A 25,925-nucleotide genomic window follows, 5' to 3' on the forward strand; every position below is an offset into this window, starting at 1 on the left:
TTGCTTGCACATACGTGGCTCTGCTCTCCCTGTGCTGCCAGGTTTCTTGGTTCTGTTCTGAGTGGTGGGACAGTTAGCATTTCTCTGAAGCCCTCAGTTCATGCAGTTCAGGGAGCATAGAAGGATTTCAGCTTGCCTTAAAAATAATTAAAGAAAGTTTCTAGTTTTTTCTGGTTGCAGCATAAAGCTTGAAGAAAAGTCAGACTGACCTCTTGGGGCTAAAAAGCATGAGGAAAATAAAAAGGACTATGTAGCTACATTTTTGTGCTTTTAAATGGCATTTCTTGGCTTTCTGGTACTTTAGTAATGACGTCTGAGCAAATGGAATTAGTTTTATCGCCATATGTTTAGGGAGGTTTAGTACCATCAAGTTCCAGCAGTACCTGTTTGTGCACATTATTGTAGTAACGAGGGTCATTTTATCTCTGGTATTCATAATCACCCTGCTACAAACTGCACTTAACCACCTCTAGCTTGTTGTTTCTGTTGCTACGTGATGCCTGTAATTCTGCCTTTCAAAAGTGCTTCCAGTTCTCTTCCATTTTCCGTGTTAGTCTTTGTTCTCTCAGTGTTGACCTCTTGTGCCACAGGTCTGCTCCGGTATAGAAGCACCCGCTGCTCTGTGTTTTTCCATATGACCAATGAGCAAATAATTACATTTTTAACAGATTGAAGAGGAGGCTTATAGGAATGGGATTCGAATGGTTGTTCTCTAAGGATTTAGGAGGGATGTTATTTGTTAAGAACTTCCATTTTGGAAAAAAAAAAATCTTAACGGTGTTCTGTATCTTGGAACTTAAACCTCATAATAATTAGAATTTTAAAATAAGACTTCAAATAGGGTTGGAAAGGAAAAATAGAAGCAAGCATACTTTTAAATGAAAGATAATTAACTGAGTGGACAAGTGGACTTACTGAAGTCTTGTGATATTTGTCTGGCTGCCCTTGAGCAGGCCAGCAATTTCAAACCAAGAAATCTTGTTCCGAAATTGAAGAAATGCAAATGGGCTGAAGTCATTTTTTCTATCATAATTCCTGGAAGAAGAACTTGTCCTAGCCATAGCAATCATAAGGGAAAAAAGTTCTTGAGCAAAGTCACAATAAAATACATCATTAATCATAACCAGCCCATATCCAGGCACCGTATCACCAGACACTTTATTGGAGGAAGGAACAGTCCTGTCGGTATTCATTACTCACTATATTAATGGCTTATAAGGTTTAAAGTCAGCCGTGATCACGTTATGACTGTCATTGTGACATAGACCACTGGATTTCCCTAATTTGACTTCTGTTTGGATTAGAGCTTATCTTTTAGAAAAACATCCAGTTTTGATTCCACATGTCCTGCAAGAGGGCATTCATCACAGCTTGTGTTAAATTGTTCCCTGCATTAATTACACTGACCGCTAACAGCTTCCTGTTAGAAGACAGGCATTATTTTACTCTCGGTCTCCCTGATCAGACAGAAATGTCTTGTGTTCTTTCTCCTCTGAAGAGTTGGCTCTGTCTGAAGATTGTTGAGTGATTGCTTTCTATTCCTTGCATAACCCGCAGGCTTGGAAGAAGTTCTGATTTGTGGCTTTAATTACAGTCTGTCTAACCATCTAAAAAGCCTTCTCAGTGTCTTCCTTGAAGTGTCTGTATTGTTGTGATGCCAGCGTGGACGGGTGGCTCACGTGAGCAGGTTGAGAGGTGAACCCAGCAGCCGTGTGGGCTCCTGCCTGGGTTATGAGCCCGCAATGGTCCTTCTGCCAAATCCGGGAACAAGGTTGCTATGTGTGAGCCAGAGCGGTGACGGGATGGAACACGCAGGTGTGGGTCTGGTTAAGCTCGGCTTTGAAGGTGTACTCCTAATTATGCTGCAGGTTTCGGCAGTGCTGTAATAGCTGGCTGTCACATCACCTCACAAAACTATGATCTTTTCTTTATCCTTTTTGAGACTACGCTAATTGTTAAGAAGAGATGTCAGCTCTAACACGCTGATAAGCACATTAGCCAAGTTGTTGCTTGGTTGCTGGGATGTTCACAGTTCCCTAGTTGAAGGCGTATATTACCTCTGGGGAAATTCTGCTTAGCTGGCTTACTCAGTGAAGCTCTGCCCAGGTGTGTTTCTGGAAGTTATCGACTGACATAATATGAAATAGTTCTTTATGCATCTATACATAGAGTCCAAAGTTGGAAGGTGTACCCAAGCAAGATGGTGCCCATTAACCAGGGTGCTATGAAAACCGTGCCTGGGTGGAAGAACAACATGCTCTTTCCATGCCCTGACAACACAGCCCAGAGGTCCCACGAAGATCCTACTTACATCAGGTTGAATTATCCTTTTGCGAGTTGGGTACTTCCCCCCCTAGTCAGCAGTGTGAATAATGATTGTCTGAGGTTTGGAGAAATGTCAGCCCTTGGACTCTGGTGTGGGTGTTTTAAATTCAGCCATCACAAAGCTTTTAAAGTAGTCTGGGTAGCTTCCTGTTGAAGTTGTGTTGAAAATGAAGTAGCACTGTACACCTTTCCTTTCACAATCTGAGATTTTCAAGCATTATAAGTTACATTAGTGATGTAATTGGCCCTCTGACACATATTTTATTTTTCCTCTTGATGGGACCTTAACAAATTTCGACCTTGAAAAGTCGAAGGCTTGAAATGTCGTCATTTAAATCTACATGTATGGACATCAGTAGCATATAAATATATCAGTTCCAGAAACCACTTTTTAACTTCTCAGGATCTGATTCTGGGAATTTAACTTTTATCACCAGGGTTCCAGGATTTTTGTTTTAAGGGCCTGGTCTGCAATGTTTGTGGTTCCAAAAAACAATGATCTCTGCTTTCAATACATCTGGAGTGGGTCCAGCTCTCTGCTGTTGTCCATGTGCAAGCTGCTTCTCACTTGCAGAAGAGAGGCGGTTTCCCACGTTCATCCCACTTGCAAACTGCAAAACAATTTGATTTTCTTCAAGTGGCTTTTTTACAGTGAGTGACTTTTTAATGGTACATTTGTATCCTTGTAATCACAGAACTATTGAAAGTTCGTGGTGATTTTGAAGTTGTGCTATGATTATGAGTTAATTTAATTTGCCTTTTAATATTAGACCTGCTAAGAGGATTTTTATTTCACCTGTGATGTAAGAAATGTTAAATGCTATCTGATGAAAATGCATTTGTTATTTATAGGTAAATCCAATTATTCAGTTAGTTAAAGGATCTTAAAAATAGCTGCAAGAAATAGCCATTTATATATTAGCCAGCAAGTGATTGCTACTCTTCCTCATGAAAACATCTATTTTGATTGATTGTTCGATTGATGGGGGAGCATTCAGCTTTGTGAAAGGAAAACCAGACCTGTTAGCATAGCTTTATCTTATGTGTCATAGATAACAGACAAATCAGTGCTTATTGAGCCACCCTGTAATTGCATTAGTCTGTAAACTTCTGGTGGCCTGGTTTGCTCTCTTATTAAACTGAATGAGAAGAGCTGGAGACATGCTTGGATACTTGCACTAGCAGATTAGAGATTTCCTTTTTTGGAGTTCTGCTTTACTGGCTTGTTCTTTCATTAAAAATGAGACATGGTTTTGGTCTGTTGTTATTTTTTGTTCTGCCAGGAAACTGTAATGCATTAAGTGCTGCATGTAAAAAATGTTAGATTGTTCTAAGTTAGGTTTATTTATAGCTCACAGATCTCACATGATGAGGACTGCCAGCTTTAGCTCATCATAAAGAATACAAATTCAGTTCTGAGATTAGCTGTTGTATTTATTTTTCTAGTTATGATAACTAATTTAAGTCCCTGCCCTATTTTGAATGTGTCAATTTTGATAAATTATATTCAGTGCATAGAGTATACATGAGTGCTGTCTGTAATTTAGTGAGTTGCAAAGCACAAGAAGAAAAATAAAACGTGGTTTTTTCCTCCTCATAAAAGTTATTTTTGGACAGGCAAGTTCTTGTTAACCTATCAGTCGGAAAGGGAAACCACGAAAACCAACATGTCAGTTGGGGAAAAAGTAAAAACGTGCTGCATTGGTTTTGTTGTGTGAAAATCACCTTGCTATTTTTCCCAGAATCCTAAGTTCCTAAGGTCCTGCATCAAAACTGTAGAAGCCACCTGGGGGCAATAAAGTTAGAATGTTTTGGGAGCCTAAGGCAAGGGGAAGAGTTTTGAACAGGATGGCACAGGCACACGTGGCTGCTCCAGCTGAACACTGCCACTGCCCCGGCCCTCTCCCCTGGCTCTGTGGCTGCTCCTAAGAAATTAGAGAGCTAATGTTTGTCCCAGATTTGCTGTATGACCAGAGGATGTTCAGATAAGAGCTGGGCAAACACCAGACAGACAGTTTGTACTCCAAACCTCAGGCTTTCAGCCTAAAAATGATTACAGTTCCAGTACTTCTACAGTCACTGTTAATAATGCAGAAGAAATCTTGGTGTTAGCCTTTTCCTGCAGGCTAAACCCCTGTTTAGTCAGCCAAAAAAGTGGCAAGGAGAAATAAAAGTGAAGCTAATACTCGGTCTAAAGCCGTGACCCTAGAAAGGTGGATGACGCCAGAGACTCCGTGGAGCCCTCCAGGGTTGCACTTTTGCCCTTTTCCATGGGTATCTGTTCAGCTACGGAAGGGAGAAGGATCAATATAAAACCATAAAAAGGATTAATGCCACCATGGGTGTTTAGTTTTCCTCTGGCAGACCGATGATGGCTGTAATGAGAAATTTCTCATAAGCCCCACTCTGCATTTTACTGAGAACTGTTCTTTCCCTCCCTTTGGCTGTCTGTGTGCTGCAAGGTGGGAGAAGGTTTCAAAATGGGCAAATTTTATCTGAGTTCCATGCTAGAGGAATAATCTAAGAACAGTGGTATGAGTCATGTGTTTTCCCCTTTTGATGGCTGTCTTTCACTTGGTGCTTCACGGGTACTTCACGGGATGGTCATCCTGCCCTTCCTACCTGAGTTTGAAGCTGCTCTGCTTTTCCCCTGGACTATGTTAGAATTTTGTGTTGAAATTTTGGCCCAGTTTACTCTGTTGGAGGAAAGGACTTCCCTACACTGGAGGAGGGGATGGTGTTGGCACAGAGCCATTCACCAGCAGCTCCCAGGTATAATGGACCGAAGACATCTCAGAGCCTTCACAGCATCTCGGATTCAGTGTCATTGATGCCCAGGGCTCTAATTCACAAGTTTTCATTCCTTGCCATGAGTCAGACATTTGAGCTGTTGCTTAAGCTTGTTATTTTTTCAAGTATTACTGAGTTTTAGGTTGTCTCAGTTTGGTGGTTGCCTTACCTGGAGAGAGTCAGAGGCTGAACCTCTGCACTCTTGGTAAAATGTACTAGGAGGATAGTCTCCTAAGAAAGGAAGACATTTTTAAAAATACTGATTTAGATCATTTTGTAAATGCTGTGAAGCACCTGAGTGCCTACAATGTGGTTTGAGGTCTTTGCATGGTGGGACTAGAGATATGCAAGATGTTGTTCTGTTCATCATCCCTGTAGCAGCAAAAGAAATGCAAATAGGTTTTATGGGTTTCTTCTTGTACCCGTGCTTTCCAGATTGCATCCTTTAATACATGAAATTGCAATGCCATCCCATGTTTCTCCAGCTGCCTCTGTGCAGACTGTAACATTAATCATAGAGGAATACAGGTTGGGAAGACACTCCATGCTGAGCAGCCTTTCCCAAGCCTAGAATTTGCCGTGAGATAGCATATATTGGCATATGCATAGATATATGAGATAAAGCTCAGCGTAAAGTCATCCTCTGGCCTCACAGTGAGCTACCACAGTGGAGGCTGCCCCCTGTTTCCCTCTAACTATATAAAAATTCCAAGGGGAGATGAGTTCCCTCCTTGGGCAGCTACGATCGCTGTGACTCCTGGGTGTATCACTGCCACGAAGAGCTGCAGGTAGTGGACACAGCCTAAGTACAATATTTGCAATTGCTTTCCAAAACTCCCCATCCTTGTCATTGTTAGAGCCTCAATTTGCTCAGCAGCTGGTGTGAGCCCAAGAAATCATGGGTTGATGTTATTGTTGCTATTGTTGTAATAGGAGGAGGGAATTAAAAACAAATGCCTGCCACAGTGCTGAAGTTTGCCTAGCGTGTGAGGCAGCATGTTGATTTAGAGACTCATACACTACTCAGTTGTAGCTGAACACTTGAAAATGCCAAGCAGGAGGATTGCTGGGCGGTTGATGAGCTTGCGTTTCAGCGTTGTTTTCAGAGCGCAGATCCGTATGCAGAACCTCAGCAGAGGTCAAGCTTGATGAGCCAGAGTGAACAGGCTCAAAAACCTCGGGGTTCTTGCTACTACAAGGTGCTACACGGAAGGAACGTGGCTTGATGCACTTACCATGATCTCTTTCACTGAGGTGGGGAGCAGGCAGTGGATGGAGGAAGCCAGATGGGGAAGAGGAACAGCTGACACTGAAGAGAAAGCTTGAGGGAAAGCAAAGACCAATGCAAGGAAGAGAAAACATTCTGGAAAAAAAAACTCTGAAAAGAGAAGTTGCAGATACGTGTGTTCATGTGGGTAATCATCATTGCCAGTTCTGCAGTCTTCAAGAGGCAGCAGCTCCTGTTTCTCTCTCAGCAGTGATGGAGCAGAAGAGGTCTCTGACAGACCTGCCTCACAGAGCCACTCCAGTGCTCACGGCTGCCCAAGAGAAAGTTCCTTTCCAGTGACAGAAATGGTGGGACATCTCATGTCATCTGCTTTTCTCTCTGGGCCTGGCATGCGGTTGGCAAGTCTTCTATCAGTGGTGAACATCTTCATTAATAAATGTTGCTTGAAGATGCCCCTGCTCACACAGGCACCCCCAGTGCCTGTGCCCCCCACAGATGTGGCAGAGCTCCTGTGGTGGGATCCAGCAGCTCAGGAGCCACCATGGTTCTTCTGTCTACTGCTTTTAGCAACGTAGACTTCTGCAACTGCACTTGCTAGACCTTGCAAGTGGAGATAATCAGGATTAGCAGTATGATGAGAACTTCAGAGTGAGCACTCTGTGTTCGCAATGCATGTTCAGCTGTGTTCACAACCACTGCAATGTCTTTTTATTTTGTCAAAGAGATGTAGACAAGTCAGAGCATGAAGGAAAATAAACTCTAAAAAAAAAAAAAAAAACCAAAAACAAAAAAAAAAAAAAACCAAAAACAAAAAAAAAACCAAAAAACATAAAAGTAAGGGAGTGAAACAGTTTTCTCAGATAATTTTCAGGTTAATAAATTGTATTTGTGTAGCAAGATTTGACGTCTGTCAATACCTAACAGTTTGTAATCTCTGTATCTAGGGCCTACTTCATGCTGTGTCGGTATCTACTGAAAAGAAACTGACAAATATGGCAACACAGTCCGACGGGGTATCAGCAGCAGTCCTATAGGCTCTCTGCGTTTCACTCAATACAGATTTACAGAGAGCTCTTCACCATCGTTTCTTAAATGAAGATAAATTAATTAGCAAGAGAATAATATTTTTAAAATAATGTCATTTTTAAAAAGTTATGTTATTACACAATAAAAATAGGGTCTCCCATGTGTTATATGAATTCATCATCTATCACACAAATAGAAGAATATATTTGTAGCCCTCTCTTTAACAAGATTTTGTTACTATACTTCTTTTATTTAAATTGATTCTTCCTTTAAAATGGACATGACTTTCATAATCTCTGATATACTTCAGGATTAAGTGTGTGCAAACCCGTGTGGACTTAGAGAGTGCCCAGCCTTTTCTTCTGATTATGTGAACTCTGAGCATCTGCTGTGTCCTAGGACAAGTTGTGCTGCTTGGAAATGTCTTCTCTTTGCGTGGTTTTTCTGCCCCAATATGGAAAGCTCCTTCAACATTCTCCTTCACCTCCCTCTCTGAAATGCGAAAGGCAGTTCAGATATTTCCAACCAAGCATTTTTTTTAAACAAGAAAATATTATTGCATCAGGAGGAGTATGCTTATAGTGGAACATGGTGCTTGTTTCAGTGCATTTGCTGTTGTCAAGCTCATTCCTGTTTCCCCCTGTTGAGCTTTATAGCTGAATCTTGTGTCTCAGAAGGCGGTGGAATTTCAGGGGGATGCTGTAGCCCCAGAATTCACGTTGTATCACAGTTTTACCTGCTTGGAGGGAAATTCATTGCTTGCAATGATGAATTCATTGAAGAATTAATTAAGTTTTAACGCTGAATTTATGTAGGATGGTGTACTGCAATCATATCTATACCTTTTTGCAGACAGCCATCAGTACAGTGAAGCTTAATTTTATAGCAGAGAGCATTATAAGAGATTTATAGTGGCTAGGAAGAAAAGCTAGTGCCTTGACACAAACTTATTGGTAAGACACTGCTGGAAATTTTTAAATAATTGCCTCTGGTAGAAAAACAGTGCAACTAGCATGTGCATGCTCATGTTTCCTTTGTACTTAAAGATACTTTAATGTTTCCTGATATGCCGATACTCATTTGATAAGCAGCACGGTGCTCATCCTTGTATGTATGCCTGGGGTCTTGCTGGACAGCATCATCGTCTACTAGTGTTAGACATGTATCTAAGGTTTAAGCTGTGGCCAGCAGTCATCTTACTTGTGTTGGCTTTTCCCACACCTTTCTGGAGTCGCAGGAAAGCAAGATTAGGGATTTCCGAAAGGTTTTAGAGAAATGCACTTAAGCTGGCCTTTTAGACCAGGAGTAGCTGGCCTGTGCCTCCTAAGCTGTGTGTGGAAAACATGGTTCTTTGAATTCGGGACTCTTGCGAAGTTCAGCCTCAGCAGTTGGTGCCTGTCGTAGGAAAGACTTAACATCAGTGAGCCGGGCAGCGTCGTCTTGCTGCTGTGCGGCGGTTGCTCTGAACACCCAGCTCTGCCGGTGCTGGGCAATAGTGGGGGGCTTGGGATGGGAGGAAGTCAGAGAAAAAGAGACCAGACAGTCTTTTCCCTGACATAAAGTAATATTATTGTTGCTATTGTTTGATAAACAGAGCTATCCTATTAATCAAATCAATCAACTGTAATAGAACAAAACTGGGTGTGTTTTGACACTTGCCAGTATTAAGTATAGAAGAAATGACAGTTGAGTAATTACAGCAAAAGAAGCATTATACGCAACTTGAAAAGTACTGATCTTTTCTAAGCGTGGGGCTGTTTGATATGTTATAGCATTGTCTCTTGGTTTGTCATACCCTACTCATCCAGTTCATGTTGGTAAGTTGTCCTGTGCTTCTTACTGGTCTCCTTTGGGTAGATGGCACATAGCAGTGCGTGCTGTTACTGCAACCAGGTGTTCTTGTCTTTCCAAACCGCTGGGATTTCTCCTTGTTAATATTCTCCGTGTATGTTCAGTTGAAGTACTGCATCTGTTCAAAGCTACAGCAACCCTATGTCTGCATCAATGCCATACATTCTTGGGTTATGCTTAGAGGAACTTGCTGTAAGTCTGTTTTATTTCACATTCAGCAGAGGGCAATTGGAGGCTCTCCTGATAATACCTGACTTTCTTCTGAAACCCCAGGTAAACTCCAGACAGCCTGAAGGATTTTCACTCTGACTTCAGACCTCTAGCTCCCTCAAAGTTCAGTTTCTATAAATATGGGAAGAGGTTTGATTCTGCTGAAGAAATCCTGATTCCCATAACCCTGAAGTGTCCTCTCTGCTTTGGCTGTGCAAGATATGTAGTTCTTCAAGATGGCACCGGAGTTAAAACACTCAGACATAGGCTGAATGAGTAGAAATTAACAGGCATGACTCCAACTTGCAAGACTGGGAGTTACCTAAACATTATGTTCTGTTTTAAAACAAACATTTTTCTGTTAGCTTTTCTGAAATTCTTGAGGGTTTTTGTTTGCAGCCACCTTATCTAAACAAATGAAAACAAAAGCTGTGCACGCATTCCTTGCTACCACAATAAATGGATTGTTTTTACTCAGGTGGTTGTGGGGAGGGATTTTTTTTTTGTCTTGTCTTTTGTGTTTGCCTGGGAAACGGCCTCAGCATGCAGGATGGCAGATCATCTCCAGCGCTAACAGTGTTTGAAATAAGTCCAGAGGATGCTTCTTTCAATCACGTTGCATTTATGGAGAGGCAGGAGCCTGCACAGGACCGTTCCCATCGTGCAGCTGACAGGGGACTGCTTGCTTACCCCTTTGGTGACTGTTCCCACCTAACATACGGGAACATGGAGCAGCTGAAGATATCTTGCAGCAGGGCTAAGTGGCTTCCTCCTCTTACTACGGGTGCAGGTCAGGCCGTTTTGAGTTAGCTCACCTTCAACACTCGGGAAAAGCTCATCTCCTTGCATGCCTCTCCAGCAAGGGTGCTGAAACGAGCTTCAGGCTTTCGAACCGCGGAAGAGCGGAGGTGAAAAGTTTGCTGTGAAGTGGCTGTAGAACACGGCCACAGGAATCGCACTGGGTGGCTGTCACAGGTTGTGGAGGGCAGTTTTCACCCACCTCAGCACCCACAACAAAAGCATGTAGGTAAACCAGTGCTTTTGACAAGTAGTGAAAAATTGAAGAAAAGATGAGGGGGGAGAGGAATTCTTTCTCCCTGTATATGTCTTGCAGTAAACATAAATAATTTGTCGTTTCTGATTCCTTGTTTGCTTGTTAGAGTAGATAAAATCATAGAATCATTTCATTTGGAAGAGACCCTCAGGATCATCGAGTCCAATCATAACCTAACCTAACTCTAACACTAAACCATGTCCCTAAGAACCTCATCTAAACACCTTTTAAACACCTCCAGGGGTGGTGACTCCACCACTTCCCTGGGCAGCCTGTTCCACTGCCTGACAACCCTTTATGTGAATAATTTTTTCCTAATACCCGATCTGAACCTGCCCTGGCACAACTTGAGGCCATTTCCTCTTGTCCTATCACTTGTTACCTGGGACAAGAAACCAACCCCCTCCATGCTCCAACCTCCCTTCAGGCAGTTGCAGACAGCGATAAGGTCTCCCCTGAGCCTCCTTTTCTCCAGGCTGAACAGCCCCAGTTCCCTCATCTGCTCCTCATCAGACTTGTGCTCCAGACCCTCACCAGCTACAAGGAGCTGAACAGCCAAATATTAACCAGTATGTGAGGAAAATAAGTGGGATGCTGTATGGCCTTTCTCACCTGTTTTTCCAGCCATCATCTTTTCGTGAAATGTTGTACTGTCAGCTGATTGACATTTATGGCTCCAGCTCTTGTAATTTCAACAAGGTATTTTACATTTGCAGTGCTGAGAGTAGTAACCATGCCACATTCCGCTTTCTCTCTGAATGGAGAATGCCCCCAAGCCCTGATTTTCAGACCAGTCAAGTGTGAACACATCTTCTAAGACGTTTTACATGTTGAGCATGGGAAATATGGATGACGACCATTTTTAGCCTTGGAAATTAATTTCAGCTCATGTAGCATCAAGAGAGGGTGTCCAGGTATTCTTTGGGTTGGGTTGAACACCAGGGTTAGATGTTTCTGAGGTGTGAGTCCTAATTAGGTTATACTCACGCAAGAATGGGTACACACCAGAGGCATTTTCTTTCTGAAGAAGCTGTAGTGTTTCTCCATCACAAGAAGACACAGTCCAGACAGCAAGCGGTGTCAGAGCCTGGCGCTGGTGCCTTCCCTGAAGTGGGCAGCAGCAGCCGACCGCACTGCACCTCCCTGCTGCGAATTGCCCAGAAAATGCAAAACCACTCTTGAAATGTAAGAGCTCTCTGCTCCCCCATCAAGGTTTAACGTGGCAATTTCTTCTTGTCAGTTTATTTCGGTGTCCATCCCTGGGTAATTCTTGCTGAGCAGTTATTCTCCTGCTGCTACAGCAGCAGACCTGAAACATGGATGATGGGTGGGGGGCTCTGCTCTGAAAGGGAGAGGTTTGAGGTGTGAGCAAGCTGATCATGCAGCCTGTCCTCAGAAATTGGTTTTATTTCTGTCTCATCCCAGTTGTCTTTGTAAGAAGAACAGCAGGTCTGGTTACAGCACCAGGGGAAATTAAGCTAACAGAGCCAATTTGTTCTCATAAAATAAATAGAAGTGGCCTTTGGGTTTAAAGCGTGTGATTTCCGCAAAAGGAGGAGGAAGATTCCTGACCAGATTAAATTCTTTGTAATTGCTGGTTGTCAAATAGCCACTTAAACATGAGGAAATGTCCAAGACAACTATTTATTTTTTAAAAGTATTTGTTGAAAGAAAGAATTTGACTATGAGCCGTCTCTGCCAAAAGCTGAAAATTGGCTTGTGAGCAGGCATGACCTGACCAGCATCACGGGTGATGAGCTCTGCACAGGGAGCTGCCTCCCCGCTCCTGACCTGCATCTCTCTCTGCCCCGAGGGGAACTCGGAAACGTTTTACCTGGAGAGACAGCTGAAGAATGGAGCAGTTCACTGAAAAGCCAAAAACCACCCATACAGCCAGTGTCAGGGCTGTCATTGAAAGCCTTACAGTATCTCTTGTATCTTTGTTGTTTTACTCTGGATCCCTTGCACGTGACGTCCTCCAACATTCACCACCCATATTTATTTCTCTGCTGGCTTGATAGGGTAAGTTTGTAGAGGAGGTGTTAGAAAGGTGAAGGAGATCCTTAAAATGTTCAGCAAACTTTCAAAGTTGGATGCTCAGGCACCAGTTTTGCTTCCAGCAGCCAACCTGGTGGGGAACTTTTCATTTTACAGTCCCAGACAGAGACATCTGTGGAGATAATATAGTCTGAAGATAACAAGCCGAAATGGTAACTCTCATCCCATAAGACTTTCCTTCATGTGCAGCCAACTTTTCTGTGATACAGAGAACCCACACTTTCTCTAATGACGTATGTGTCATGAAAAGACTGTCGGTACAGAAGGAGATAGGGAATACCTCCGGTATTAGTGTTTTCTTCTGCTATTGCACATCTTGAATGTAGTGGTCCTATAAGGGTGTTAGTCCCGCAGGCTCAGAAATTCAGGAAGGGTGTTTATTCCCTGAAAAGGAAAGGGGTGCACAAGAGGATTTGTTTGGTTTACCTTAACCTTGCGTACGCTTTTCATAAAGAGGAGCACCACTTTGTCTTCTTTTTTCCTCTAAGCGCATTTCAAGAATAGAATTAACCCTTTGCAACAGAGTGTAATGATGACCCTGTGGTTCAAGTGGTGCAGTTGCCCCCAGCGTGGGAAGGCCTTTGGGCTGATAGGGGAGCATCTGTGTCCTGAGGTGGCTGAAAGGGCTTGAATTTATGTGACCACTATAGTTTTGTTACTGCTTTATCAGAAGGTGTCACACTGTGACTCTGTTTCTGCCACATTTTTAAAGAATGTCCTGCTTTGTTTAACCATAACCGAAAGTTGTGACCAGCAGCTAAAATCTGAGGTGGCTTCTCCCAGAAGTGCTCATAGCATGGACTGTGCCTCATATCCAGTACCTCGTCACGTATCTTGAAGATTCGCAGGACAGGGGTGTTTTGAATTAAGGAAGTCTCCCAAAATCACGAGGCTGTTGCAGAGAATGTGGGGTCACCTACATCTTTTTCTTTGGCTGGCTGCGTTCTTGGTTACACATCTCATTTACCTGTACAGGTGGCCTTCTGGCACAGGCAGAGCAGCCTTGTGGCCAGTTGGAGTCTTTCTCGTTGATAAGTTTAACTCAGCACTAAAACTCTGTATGACCTGCCATTCATTCTGAGAGACGAATTTGGCTGCAGACCTGAGTATCCTCAGATCTGCAGCCAAAAGCAGGAGTTGCCTGCCTCACACTAGCTTTTCATGCACAGATTTAGGCACAACATCCAGCATCCTTGGCTTTAACGTGCACTTGTGCTGCAGATTTACCTGCCTGAAGCAGGTAAAACACTTTGGAATGGTCCCTTTTTTCTCAGTTACTGAGGCCAGTGTCACTCTGTCTCTTATAATCTTGCCCTTGATGTTTCCAGAAGACAATACCTGCTGATTGTTCGGTGGATCTGTGATACTCATACAGACTTTCCACTGCACTTTTATCTTCATACACTTGCTGCCTTTCAGTATGACATGATTTTCAGGACCCAGAGACTTACTGCTTATAGTCATGGAGGTGAAGTGGTTTAAAATGCAGACATGTCAAGAATCTTTGCACTTCAGAAAGTTAAGAGGAGTCATTTTTATTTGTTTCTTGATCATTCATCCATTTCAAGTTTCTGTTCAAGCTTTTAACTTCAACCAAGAGTACTAGGTTTATTTTTATTTTTTAAAATAAGCTTGAGGTTCTATTGGAAGGGACGAAGGCTTTAAGAAAAAAAAAAATAAGAAAAAACAACAGCAAAACTTATTTGAAGTAACGGTAGGTCTGAATTCCTGAGGAGAAGAAAGGTTTGTAGTTCATTTGAGGCCAACTGTAGCAGAATAGGGTTTAACAGGGTGTATCTGCTGCCTTTACTACTAAGCTACACTGCTATATCTTCATTACCAATAGCCCAGTTAATTCTTGCAACACACCAGTATGTTAAGGAAATATTTTTCCTCTTTTCCAAAACGGATCGGTATAAGACACTGGTATTTTTTTAAAAAAGCTGTCTGCTAGTGCAACTCTCTAAGATTTCAGTGAAAACTGAGCATTTGCGCATCAAGTGTGCAGCTCCCGTGAGTCTGTAACAAACAAGTGTCTTGAGCACCATCTCCTGCACACCTGGGTAGAGCTCCAGGTACAGCTCTGTCCTCCAGCGACCCGGGGGCATGTGGGGCTTTACACTGTTGGTGATGGGGAGAGTAGGTAAGATAAACGCGTCTTCTGACCTTCTGCTCCTTCAGTGAACACAGGGTTACTTGAGCTTTGTATTTAATCAAGGAAGAGCTACAGAAATTGCATTTTAAATCCAGACAGCTTAATACATAATTTAATTTATCTGTTAGGCATTTATCCCTCATCATAGTGTAGAATTCCTGGTGATCCACAGGCAAAAATAAAAGATAATGTGGGAAAAGTTATAGGAAAGAACACAGTATTTTCCTGTCATTTTAGGCTCACCGGAGCCACTCTTAATTTTATTTTGGGACAGGGATGCTGAGTGTCTTGTTTTATTTTTCTTATTTTCATTCTGTTTTCATAGATTCATTCAACAGGTGAGAAGGAGCTTCTTACCTACCCATATTAGAACTGTAGGGCCTTGACTTCCTTCTTCTAACATGGCTCAGACGGGTGTTTGAGCGTGGGATGAGGTGAGTTACAACTGCCTTCAATGCCATCATTGCTGGTAGAGGATGGCAGTGCTGTCCCTCCGCGGATGCCCCAGAAGTAGTGAGAAAGCAAATAAATGTCTTAACTTAATTCTTCAGGTGGGTAAAATATGCTTTTCCAATACTTAAGGTATGTCATCCATAGCAACACCTGTAAGGTGACACTAAATTCAAGACATTTTAACCTGAAGTCCAGAGGGCCTTCACAGGCAATGCCAGGTCAGCATAGCTTTAACTATCAAGCCTCCAGGAAACCTAATCCAGCGGTGCTCAAATGTCACTAGCCCACAGCCAGCAGTAATGAACAAGAACTGCGCTGGAGAAAACATGGTGCCTTTATTCCCAGTCACCTTACCTTCTGCTTTTTTATTTTTACAAATGTTCCCTGTCTTCAGTTGTTTTCCATCTGGCTGACACATTTCCTACAGTCTGGAGACCACTGCCCGCGCTGAGTCTTGTGAGGCAGAAGGCTACCAGAGGTGCCCTAAGCACTTCAGTTAACATTTAAGCCTCTCCTGTGGAAAGAATATAGTTAATCCTTTTGTGTGTGTTTCCAGGTAGGTAAAAATTACTGCTAATTACTTGTTTGGAGCTTTTGTCTTTCACAGCAGCCCTTTGTGTAATTGCCCCTTTCTAGTACAAAGCCAGCCACATGCTGTGCAGTTGGGTTGCGCCTCCTCCCTCCCAAAAAAAATAAAAACAACACACCACAAAGAGAAGAAAAAACCCACACACAAACCCCCCCCTACAGCAGTAACCCCCTGCTTATGCTGGCTGAAAACAGGTCTTTGGGTCTGTTGCCAACGTGATACTTTTGAAAAGATCTCTAAGGAGGTGGCTCCCGTACAGGCTAAGTGAAGTCACGCTCTTTTTGAGTAGTGTGAACTGGCATTTTGCTTTCAAAACAGCCTCTTTGTGGGAATGGGCTGAAGGTGTGGGCTGCCTCTGGTTTTTTTTTGAAAACGAGACTTGTGTTAGCCTGTGACATCAGTGCTGTAACGAGCTGGGGAAGGAATTTGACTTAATGAGCCAAAAAAACATGAAGACTCCTGTGAAAAATGACATTTTGAGGGTTTCCTTCAGAGTTTACAGGAGCAGAGAGAGAAAGGGTAAGCTAAGATTTCTGACCTGTGACTTGTATCTTCTTTGAGCCTTTATCATTCGATAGTGGGAGGAGTATTTAAAAATACCCTTTTTTCCCTGGGATCGCTGTGGAATTCATCACTCTCTGGCTGTTCTGCTCATTGTAAACGGTAGGCAGAGCTTTCTGAAATCTTACAACTTTTTACTTAAGTGTATTATAATAGAGGCGCATGTTGCTTCTAGAGAGAAAAGATTCTCATGTATATCCTGTGCATGTGATAACTAGAGATACCACCCACATGTTCAGTGTCTATATTCTTTAGGAAGCGCTTGCAAAGTCTTTTGGCTGAATTCTTTAGTTGTTCTGGAGGGGTTTGTTTCCCACTAGTTGAGTGTGTTATCCTTCCTGACACTGTAAAGCAAACTTCAGCTGATAAAGAAGCTTTAAGGGTGTCTGTTCAGCTTCATCTTTTCGTTGTTTAGCACTGGGGGAAATGAAGCACAGTACTGTGAGCAGTCACATTAAGCAGCAACAGCACTCCTGTTTTTTATGGCATTTGATGCACGCTGTGACACTTGTTTGATATCCCTTTGCGTGCACCAGGGCAGAACTTTATTCAGCTCTGGAGAAATGAGGAAGGATATTTTAGGGTAAAATATCTGAAAACCAAGATGACATGATATTTCCTTCTAGCCTGTGCTTTGGTTTGTATGTACTCAGACTCTGAAGCTGAAGTCTCATGCAGTCACTTCAAATACTGAAAACTGAGTTAGTTTGTGTGCTGGCCTAGTAGACAATTCTCTTTTGAGCCGATCTGGTTAAGCCACTTTTGTCTGTTCCCCCTCTTCCCTAAAGCAACTTGACCCAGAATGTGTCAAATTTCTGTTTGTACAGAAATGTGAGGTGCTGCTTGCAGTTTAATGCAGAGCCTTTTTACAACTGTTTAAAATAACCTCCAAGCAAGCATTTCCTACCAAATTGTCTGAGAAGCACAGATGACAGCAGCCCTTAATGTAACAGTTTACTTGGCATCAATGATCTTGCCAACATAAAATGGATTAACTAATATTTATTTTATTTTTCTGTAATTAAGGGAAGAAAAAACCCACAGCGTGGGACTGGAGCAATCTGACTTTTAAAGCAGCGCAGTTTGAGCTGGAATAGCCAGTTCAGTTAACACCGTTTTTCCCTACCATTATCTTAATTCTCCACTTGCTGAAAGAGCAAGTGATGAATGCCTTAATCAAATAATATCCTAATGTAGTCCAGATGTGCTGTGGGTCATTTAATCAGTGGCTTTTCAGCAGGAAAAGAAGGAATAATGAGTCTTTGGTTGGGAGAGGGGAGGGGAGCAGGGGCAGAGCGACGGGAAGTAGTAGGTGCTGAAAGAGAATGTCTTATTCCCTGGGATTTCTCAACTGCCTTTTTCCCAAATAAGGAATTAGGAAAAAATCCTATCCAAGTGTCACTTCCAATGAAATACTCTCCTGCATGAGATAGTGAGATGACTGTAGTGCTTAGTTTGTGTTATGAGCAAAGCTTAGATGAAGTTGCTAACTGCTCACAACGCCTAGCTCACATGGTAGGTCATATTTATAGCCTGGGGACAGCAATGGCATGTGGAGAATTTAGCAACATCCTCCTTTTAAAAGACTGTACACATTTGGCTTCTTACTAGCAAAACAGTTCTGTAGACTCTGTAGTCTGGCTCCTTTTTCTGTTAAAAACAGTGTGTCAAAGTCCTCTGATCATATTGGCTACATTGGACTCATCATTTGATAACAGCAATTTTCATTCTGTGGGTGTGTGTCTTTGAATTGATATTTTTTCACATGCACCTTCCAGAAAGTTAAATTACATGCATACCTTTAGAGGAAGAGCCCTGCAAATTGCAGTCCACTGGCATTACAAGTTTTTGGCTCTTGTGTGAAACTTCCAGGTTATAGACCAAGTGCTGTTTTCACCGTGGCGTGTTTCTGGAAAAGGGGACTGGAGTGAAAGCATTTTTGTATGGGGCTTTTGTGGTGGGCTCTGAGCATGGTGAAGCATCAGGGACGGTGATGTGCCAGGCTCTTGTTGGAGGTGGCTTCTCTCCCCACTTCCATGCATCACACAGCTGTTGGCAGAGACTTCAGTTATATCATTTGACCACCACTGTATTTTTCCCCCTCTCCACGTATGTGATTCAAGCGATTTTTTGAGGCAAGACTAGGCTAGATGTCCTCCTTCTTAATGACCTCTCGGTTTTCCTTTGATAACACTCCGGTGATCTGTTTTTGCCTGAGTCTGGAGGCAACAGCCTAAAATACATTTTGGGTAAAGCAAATTATAAATTGGGACCTTTTTAAGCTGCTATGTGTGTTCTCTGTAGAGAGTTTTAGGGGTCTCTAGCTTATGTCCTTGAAAAAGTGGGAAGACGGCGATCCAAAGAATGCTCGATAGCTGGCTGGTTCAGCCGTGGTACTCTAGCCCTCCCAAGGCTCACTGCCTGCAGTAGAATAAACACTGTCCTGCTCTGCTCTGCAGAGCTGCCGTCGGATGAGATGCTGCACCATGGAGTTACCTGGGCGTACTTTCATTTAAGGAGATTTTGCTGTGATAGGTCTTATACTAATGGATGAGAGCACCTGTAACAAGTCCGACTGATAGAGGCAAAGCATCAATAATAATTCTTAACCTTCTTCAGCTCTCGAAGACAAATAGATGTTGAGCCTTCACATTTCTGAGTATAATTTGTTCCTTTAGCCCTCTCTGCAGCATTGCTCCTGACTGTGAAACTCCAGATCTTGAACAGACGTGCCTTTTAGAAGCGCAGCAAGCACTAGTTAGGCTTTAGGAAATAGTTAAAAGCAGTATGATCACTAGCAGTTGCTGTTTGTGAAGCCGAGAATTGAAAGAAAGTGAAAAATAATCTGTCCTAGGCTTTGTTTGCCAGGTTTTGTAGGGGCTTGCTTCAGTTAGCGTGTTCACTTCCTACTATATTGCCCATGAAAGTAAGCAGTGAAAGAGCTCCAGCAGAGAGAGATCATGTTCAGAAAATGTGGTTTAGGCCATTTATGAAAGATTTACAGAACTATATCAGCCAGTGGAAGAATCTGTATCATCAGAAAACTTAAAATACTAGTGCATCTCAGAAAGCCTACTTGTGTGCTTACGGCAGTTTTATCTCAGTTCCTCCAATGTATTAAAACAGTTTTTCTAGCAGCTGTAAGATCTGCTCGGAGAACGAGTGAACTGCGTGGCCCTTTGTCTCCGTTTACTGCCCCTTCCTAACCTGAATTCCTTCCTCAGGAGGTCCCTTTCTCATGCACTAAGACAATTAATATGCCAGTATTTTTCTCTAGATACTTCATTTACAGAGGAGGGTTGTAACTCTGTTCTTTAGAAGGAATGGGAACCCTCTGCCTCCGATGAAAACACCAAGGAATTTTTGAAATCCCCTTGTCTCATTGGTTTTTCGTGCAAGTGACCGTAAAGGTCACCCTTTCCTTGTGCTGACATTATCTAGATGAGTTAGAGAGTATTAAAAGCAAGGCTTAGTGTAGCGTCCTTTCCCCTCCCCACTGGGATTAGATCATGCTTTACGGGAGCAATTGTTCCATCCTTGATGTGTGTTGGGCAGATTTCAACTGCAGCATGTTGTGAAACTGTGATTTTTTGCGCATGCGTTCAGAATCCATGTTCTGCTCAACTCTTATCTTGGGCGCTCTGTTAAGCTGAACATTTTTCTGTCCTTGTTCAATTGGGACGTCTCTGCTTTCACTTAACATCAAACCAGAGGCTGAACGTGGGTGAGTGCTACTTACAAGAGAGCTGTGATCTCTGAGCTCAGAGACCCTTGGCACTGATTGATGGGACCCTGTCCAAGTGGACTCTGCAGATGCAATGGTTCATGGTACAGGACCTCATCTCTGACCTTCAGCTGTGACAAAGACATTTAACTTCTATTCCTTAAGGCTTGTATGATAACCTAGTACTCCCTGCCAAGCAGTGGAGAATTTTCTAGTTGTGTAATGCTCCTTATATGTTAGTTGGATGCGGTGCTCTTCATTTCCTCCAGCAAACTGTTGTACTTCCTTAGGTAGCATTGGAGACTGCTTCGAGAATTTGTATTTACCATTTTAAGTGACTTAGCACCACATGCTCTGTAAATCAAATATCACAACTGTTGGAAGCACTCATTCTTGTTTCAGCAGACATTTTAGAGACAAGCCACAGAAGAGCCTTAGTAAAAGTGTGTAGGAAAGTTTAAAAGAACTAATAACAATCTGTGGTGTTGTGATTGATTAGTACGTGAATACGTTTGTATTGACCCTGAGTCTAGTGCTGCCTCTCTGCTGCGTTGTTTTGTTTCCTTCACACAGAGTGTACTGTCCTGGTCATTCTATCCTGGGGAACCGAGTGAAGCCAAAGAAGAAATAACACTTAACTGTGCATTTTTCTTTTGAGATAGAACTCAATTTGGAAGTGAAAGGAGCATCAGGAGTGGGATTTGAACTGATGAGAGCGATGAGAAAGACACCTTTTTCTGGATGAAATGCCTTCTTATGCATGCATTTACTGCTCTTATTCAGTGGCACTTTCAGGCTGACCTACATTTACAAGAAGCCAACAGTACAGAGTACAAGAGAATGGTCTTTTCAATGCAGGTTCTTGTACCTGAAATCAGATTTATCACCGATTTACTGGTCCTTTGGGTACCGTGAGCTCCTGGTTCTCCCCATGAGTGTGAGATGCTATTTGGAGCTCTTCAGGGCATCCTCTTATCTGGGTGCTGATAGAAAATGGAGGGGGTGGAGTGTGGCAGTACCAAATGGTGCTGCAGTTTCTGAATGAAAGTTTAATCACAGCTTCTTGTAATTTCACATTTGCATCTTGATTATCGTAGAACTGAACAGAGCTTTCTCAGCAAAGCTTACCAGCCCCAAAAACTGTAGGATCTGAGCATACACCAGTTGAATGTGTACTGCTTTTCTTCATGCCAGCTATGGAACCATCATATTCTAATAACCTCTGTGATGTCTTTTCGTTATCAAAGCTGATATTTCTTTTCGTTTGGAAGTTAGCAGCCTTTTGTCCCTAAATATTCATTTCCGTATAAATCACTTTGTCCATGCAGGTGCTGCATGCAATTACAGATCTTTGCAGGAATTAAAATATTTCATAAAAGGTAGTTAGCCTTTGGGGCTTTGATTTTTTTACAACAGCTGCACAAGCATTTAATTTAAAGAACTCACATACCTGTTTTTCTTGCCCCTGTAGCAATAATTGAAATCCAGTCATTAGGTTTGCAAGTTCTCCAAAGAGAGACCAGGTGTATAGTTTTATGGAGTAAGAGAAAATAACTGGCATAAGGGATCAGGTGGCTTCCTACCTGTAGAAAACTGCTTCCAATTTACATACCTTGGAGTCAGTGGGAAGTAGTGAGGGTTATTCCAAAGGTGGATCCTGGCTTGCCCAGAAAAAAACTTGAGCTGTTTGTCATTGAGGGCACAGAAAATCCTGGAGCTACCGGGGCATGTTTGGAAAATACAGTATCATTCATTGCATGCTCATCATTAAAATATCCTGTCATGCAGTACATGTTCATCATTAAAGTGTTCATAATTTTTGAGCCATTTTGCTCTATCCTTAATTTATTACAGCAGCAATAGAAGATTGGACTTTGATTTTATAAAAGAGCTTTATAGTGCATCACATGGGGAAAGTGAAGCCCATGGTTCAGCTGGAATGAAAAATAATATCGCAAAGCTTTTCACATGCTTTCTGAGCAAATACAATCACAACTCCTTCTCTAAAACAGGCAGAAAAACCCAAGGACGTACAGAAAACCGCTCAGAAATTGTCACACAGCACACTCTCCAAGTAGCCACTTGTTCGAGCACTGTATCCCCATGTCTCTTATTACTATCTGTATTGCAAAAGAGTCCCCTGCTGCTTCTTAGGGGGCGATAGTCTGAAGTTGCATTGATTTTTAAAATGTACACTCGTGATTTCTGAAATGCTTAGGTGACGATAAACTAGTTTTTCAGAATGAAAATTTGCCTATTGTACTGTGTGGGTACATCAGACAAGTCACTGAAGAGCACAGAGAGCTGCTTACGGAGAATGTCACTTGCGACGCTCAACGCTAACACATTTTAGTCATCGGAAATGGTTTCCGTCTGGATATTGAAGACACTGTGTACTGCACTGTGGAGTACAGAGGAACAGGCCAGGTTTTGCTTTTTGTGTGCAAGCAGGATTATGAATGGAACTATTCAAGGTAGTGCCAGCATGTGACATGTCTTAAATTCAACAAAATTGGCAACAGGATTTGGGGATTTTTTTTTTTCCTGAAACTTGAGTTTTGTCCAATTTCATTAAGTGAAAATTTTTTTTGACGACACTTTCCATAGTATTTTTAAAACCCTTAGGAGTCACTAAAAAAAATACTGTATAGAAAAATGGGACCTTTTCATACAGGAGCAGGAAGGCAACACTTTGGGTTTGGGCTTTTTTCTTTCTCGTTTTCTTTTCTCTTTCTTTTCTCTTCCTTCTCTTTCTCTTTCTCTTTTTTCTTTTTTGTTCTTTAATGAAAAGACATGGTTTCTGTAGGTAGTGTCAACAGAAATCAGAAATCCCCTTCCTTTCCTCAAGCCTCACGTCGTCAGCTCCGTTCCTTTTCTCCCCAGTTCCAGGATCTTTTTGAGGAGTTTTTCTCTGCTGCCACTTTCTCTTAGCTCACCTGAACAGAAAATTTCCAAAATGCATGCTGTTTGGCATATTTCTTCAGACTTCTCTAAAGAAATACTTGTTCTCAGTAGCAAGAGTAGAGCAATACCTTTGTGGGCTGGGGGTTTTCTCGTTGGACGGGGGGCTGTCTGGAAACACAGAGGTGCAGATGACTGTTGTATCTTCGCAGTGCTTGGGACTGGCTCCATCTGTGAGGCAGGTGGTGACTGCGTTCTTCAGAAGGATGAGCTGAATGAAAGCAGCTGCTCTCTTGAAGGTTTGCCAGAGTCAAGCCCCTAGCAAATTCATCATTTGGTTTCTTCTCCTTTGCAAGAAGACATCAGAGGGGCAGGCTAGGACAGTAGGTGAAGAGGGAAAAGGTTATTGACGTCAGCACGGAGATGTGGATTAGCCATTCAACCATATGCAAATGTGATTTTAAGTTACGCTATTGTACTAAAACTGCTAGAGGCATGACAGGCACATGAGTTATACCCAAGAGCAAAGGGGAAAGGGTTGAACTAAGCACAGGCTCAGTGATCAGGCAGTGGAAGGAGAAGCAGATGCAGTACAGGACATCCCCGAAGAAGATAAAACCTACAGAAGGGAAAAGTCAACAAACAGTGCTAATTACACCAGGAGAACAACAGCATCAGAAACTGTCCTAAAACTTGACCGGGGTGATTGGTAGAAGCCCACAATGAGGAAACTGTGTTTTAGATTTTTTTAAACCGTGAAACGTTTTTAGTTGTTTGATCCTTTCCTCTCTCCCCCTTTCCACTACTGTTGCTTCAGAAGAATGTCAGTGTGGCTCAGAAGGATTGCCTCCCACTTACTGTCGTATGCATTTTGTGTCGCTCCAAACAAAGGAAGGCACTGGCAGTGCATTTGCTGGGTCTTGCTAGTAGCACACCCACATTTTTTTCTTTCTAAAAGAGTTGATTGCCCAAACACTTACACTTTTGTAGATGAAGAATTCAGCCAAGGAGGAAATATGCTAATAATTCTCTAAGCTGCTAATAACTGCAGTTTACTAAAGTGCAGCAGCATTGTAGAAATGACACTAATTACCCAGTTGCATCTTGACTGAAATGAATGCACATTCAGAGACAGTGTAAATGTAACAGTAACTTCTGGAAAATCTGAGTCTAGATGAGCAGTATATGGCAGTCACTGTGAATGCTGTATTGCTGACTACAACTGGGACTGAATCCAGCCCTTTTCCCATTTACAGGCCTTTGTGAAGGTGCAGGCTTTGAAAAGCCTCCTCCCTGTAGGCAGCAAATATGAAGCTGTAGGTACATATTTATCACCAAGGAGCAAAAACATCCCCCTGGCATGCTCACCTCCTTCTGCCGAGCAGCTGAGGAAGGGGCTCTGTGTACATTCCCCCAAGCCTCCTCCCACCCATGGTATCATCACCCCAAAGTGCCATTTTCCCAGACCCAGCCAGTTATCCTAGACAGGTTCTGTGGCCTCAGCTGTCTGAAAAAGCTTTATTTTGTCAGGTGCTTCTATCCTTATGATTTTCTCTATTATCTTCTTCAGGTAATTCATCAGTAGATTGACTTTTGCTCCTCCCAGGAGTGTCCAGAGCATACTGTCGTTGCTGTGACCTCACAAAATCGTCCCCAGATTCTGACAGAATATGCTGAGGGAAAAACTGAGTGTTTTTATAAATTCTATGCGTTTTTTTTCTCCTCTGCCATTCCTCCCTGGCATCTCTGCCCTGCTGTGAGCCCTTCTACTTGCTCAGCTACTAATCCCCGGCAAAGAAAGGCTCCCTCCCATAAACAGCAATGTTTCGTTATAGGTTTTATTGCGAAATTGTCTGTGCTACTACAAAACTACATGTGCCATACTAATTGCACAGACGCATACAGTTTCAGAGTTACTGTCATAAATGCATGCCCTGATCAGACAGGTGTATGTGCCTTAATTGTGAGCTATGGATTGCAGCTGTGATGAGAAGATGGGCTCTTGCTCATTAAAAAATTGGTAAAATACTGTGCCTGTGGTTCTGTTTGTAACTTGGATACCCAAACATGGTATGGTCTAAAATGGTTCATACCTTGAAGTACTGATGGAGGGAGACTTGCTTTAGCGAATGAGGTCTCTGGGACAGTCAGTGGCGTGTTCCCAGCTCCATGTCATGGAGGTACCAGCAGCACGGGACTGCGGGGCCTTTGGTTCTCGTTTGGCTCTGCAGGGAGATGTGTTTCAGTGGCTGGGGTGTGCAGCTCCGTTACCTGATTTTCTACGTCCATCAGAGATGTGTTCTTGCAGCCACAGAGGACACGTAGTTTGCTACCAGTGTGTCTGGTGATCTGTCTGATGAGAAGCAAATGTTAGCGGGAGCATGATGGCATGCTCATGGTTTGTGTGAAAGGGGGCAGCCAGCCATCCTGCACTGACATTTGTGTCACTTTGCACAGACTGCTCCAGGTAGCAACATCCCCCTGTTTTGCACCAACAAGCCAGGCAGGAGAGATTTAAACCCAGGTATCAGAAAGGTATTGCAGTCTTTGTCCTGTCACCTGAGTACTGGTTGTGTCATGATACCTGCAGCTCTGCAGGCAAATCAAGAGCAATTCTTGCTCTTTCCGGATGAAATAAAGTTCATTATTTCATTCCTGCTGTGCCCACTCCAAAAAGCAAGGACTTTTTATACCTTGTTTGCAGAACATCTGATTTCTTGAATATATCCTTAATATGACTGGAGGAAAAACTGCCCACATTCAGATATTTAAAGGGTGAAAAAAAGTAATATGCTTTAAGACAAGCACTGCTGGAAACTTCAGCTGAAGAATTTCTAGGTTCAACAGAAAGTGAAATGCAAGTAGAACCAATGAAGTACGTAAAGTAAAATATATAGACAAAAGCTGGTTAGTTGTTTTTGGAGATTTTTCCCAATATTTGAACACAATTAAGAAGAAAATACCTAGTGTCTGAGGCCAGCATTGTCTTCAACTGAGTAC

At 42.6% G+C, this 25,925-nt stretch overlaps 1 protein-coding gene across 12 annotated transcripts in view; it reads left to right on the forward strand.

Annotated features, from left to right (window-relative positions):
* Positions 1-25,925, forward strand: part of PALM2AKAP2 (PALM2 and AKAP2 fusion) — a 268,612-nt gene that overhangs the window by 216,011 nt on the left and 26,676 nt on the right. The gene's annotated exons all lie outside the window — the stretch shown is intronic.

Source organism: Patagioenas fasciata, chromosome Z, assembly GCF_037038585.1.
Source record: "Patagioenas fasciata isolate bPatFas1 chromosome Z, bPatFas1.hap1, whole genome shotgun sequence".
In the NCBI taxonomy this organism is placed as follows: Eukaryota; Metazoa; Chordata; class Aves; order Columbiformes; family Columbidae; genus Patagioenas; species Patagioenas fasciata.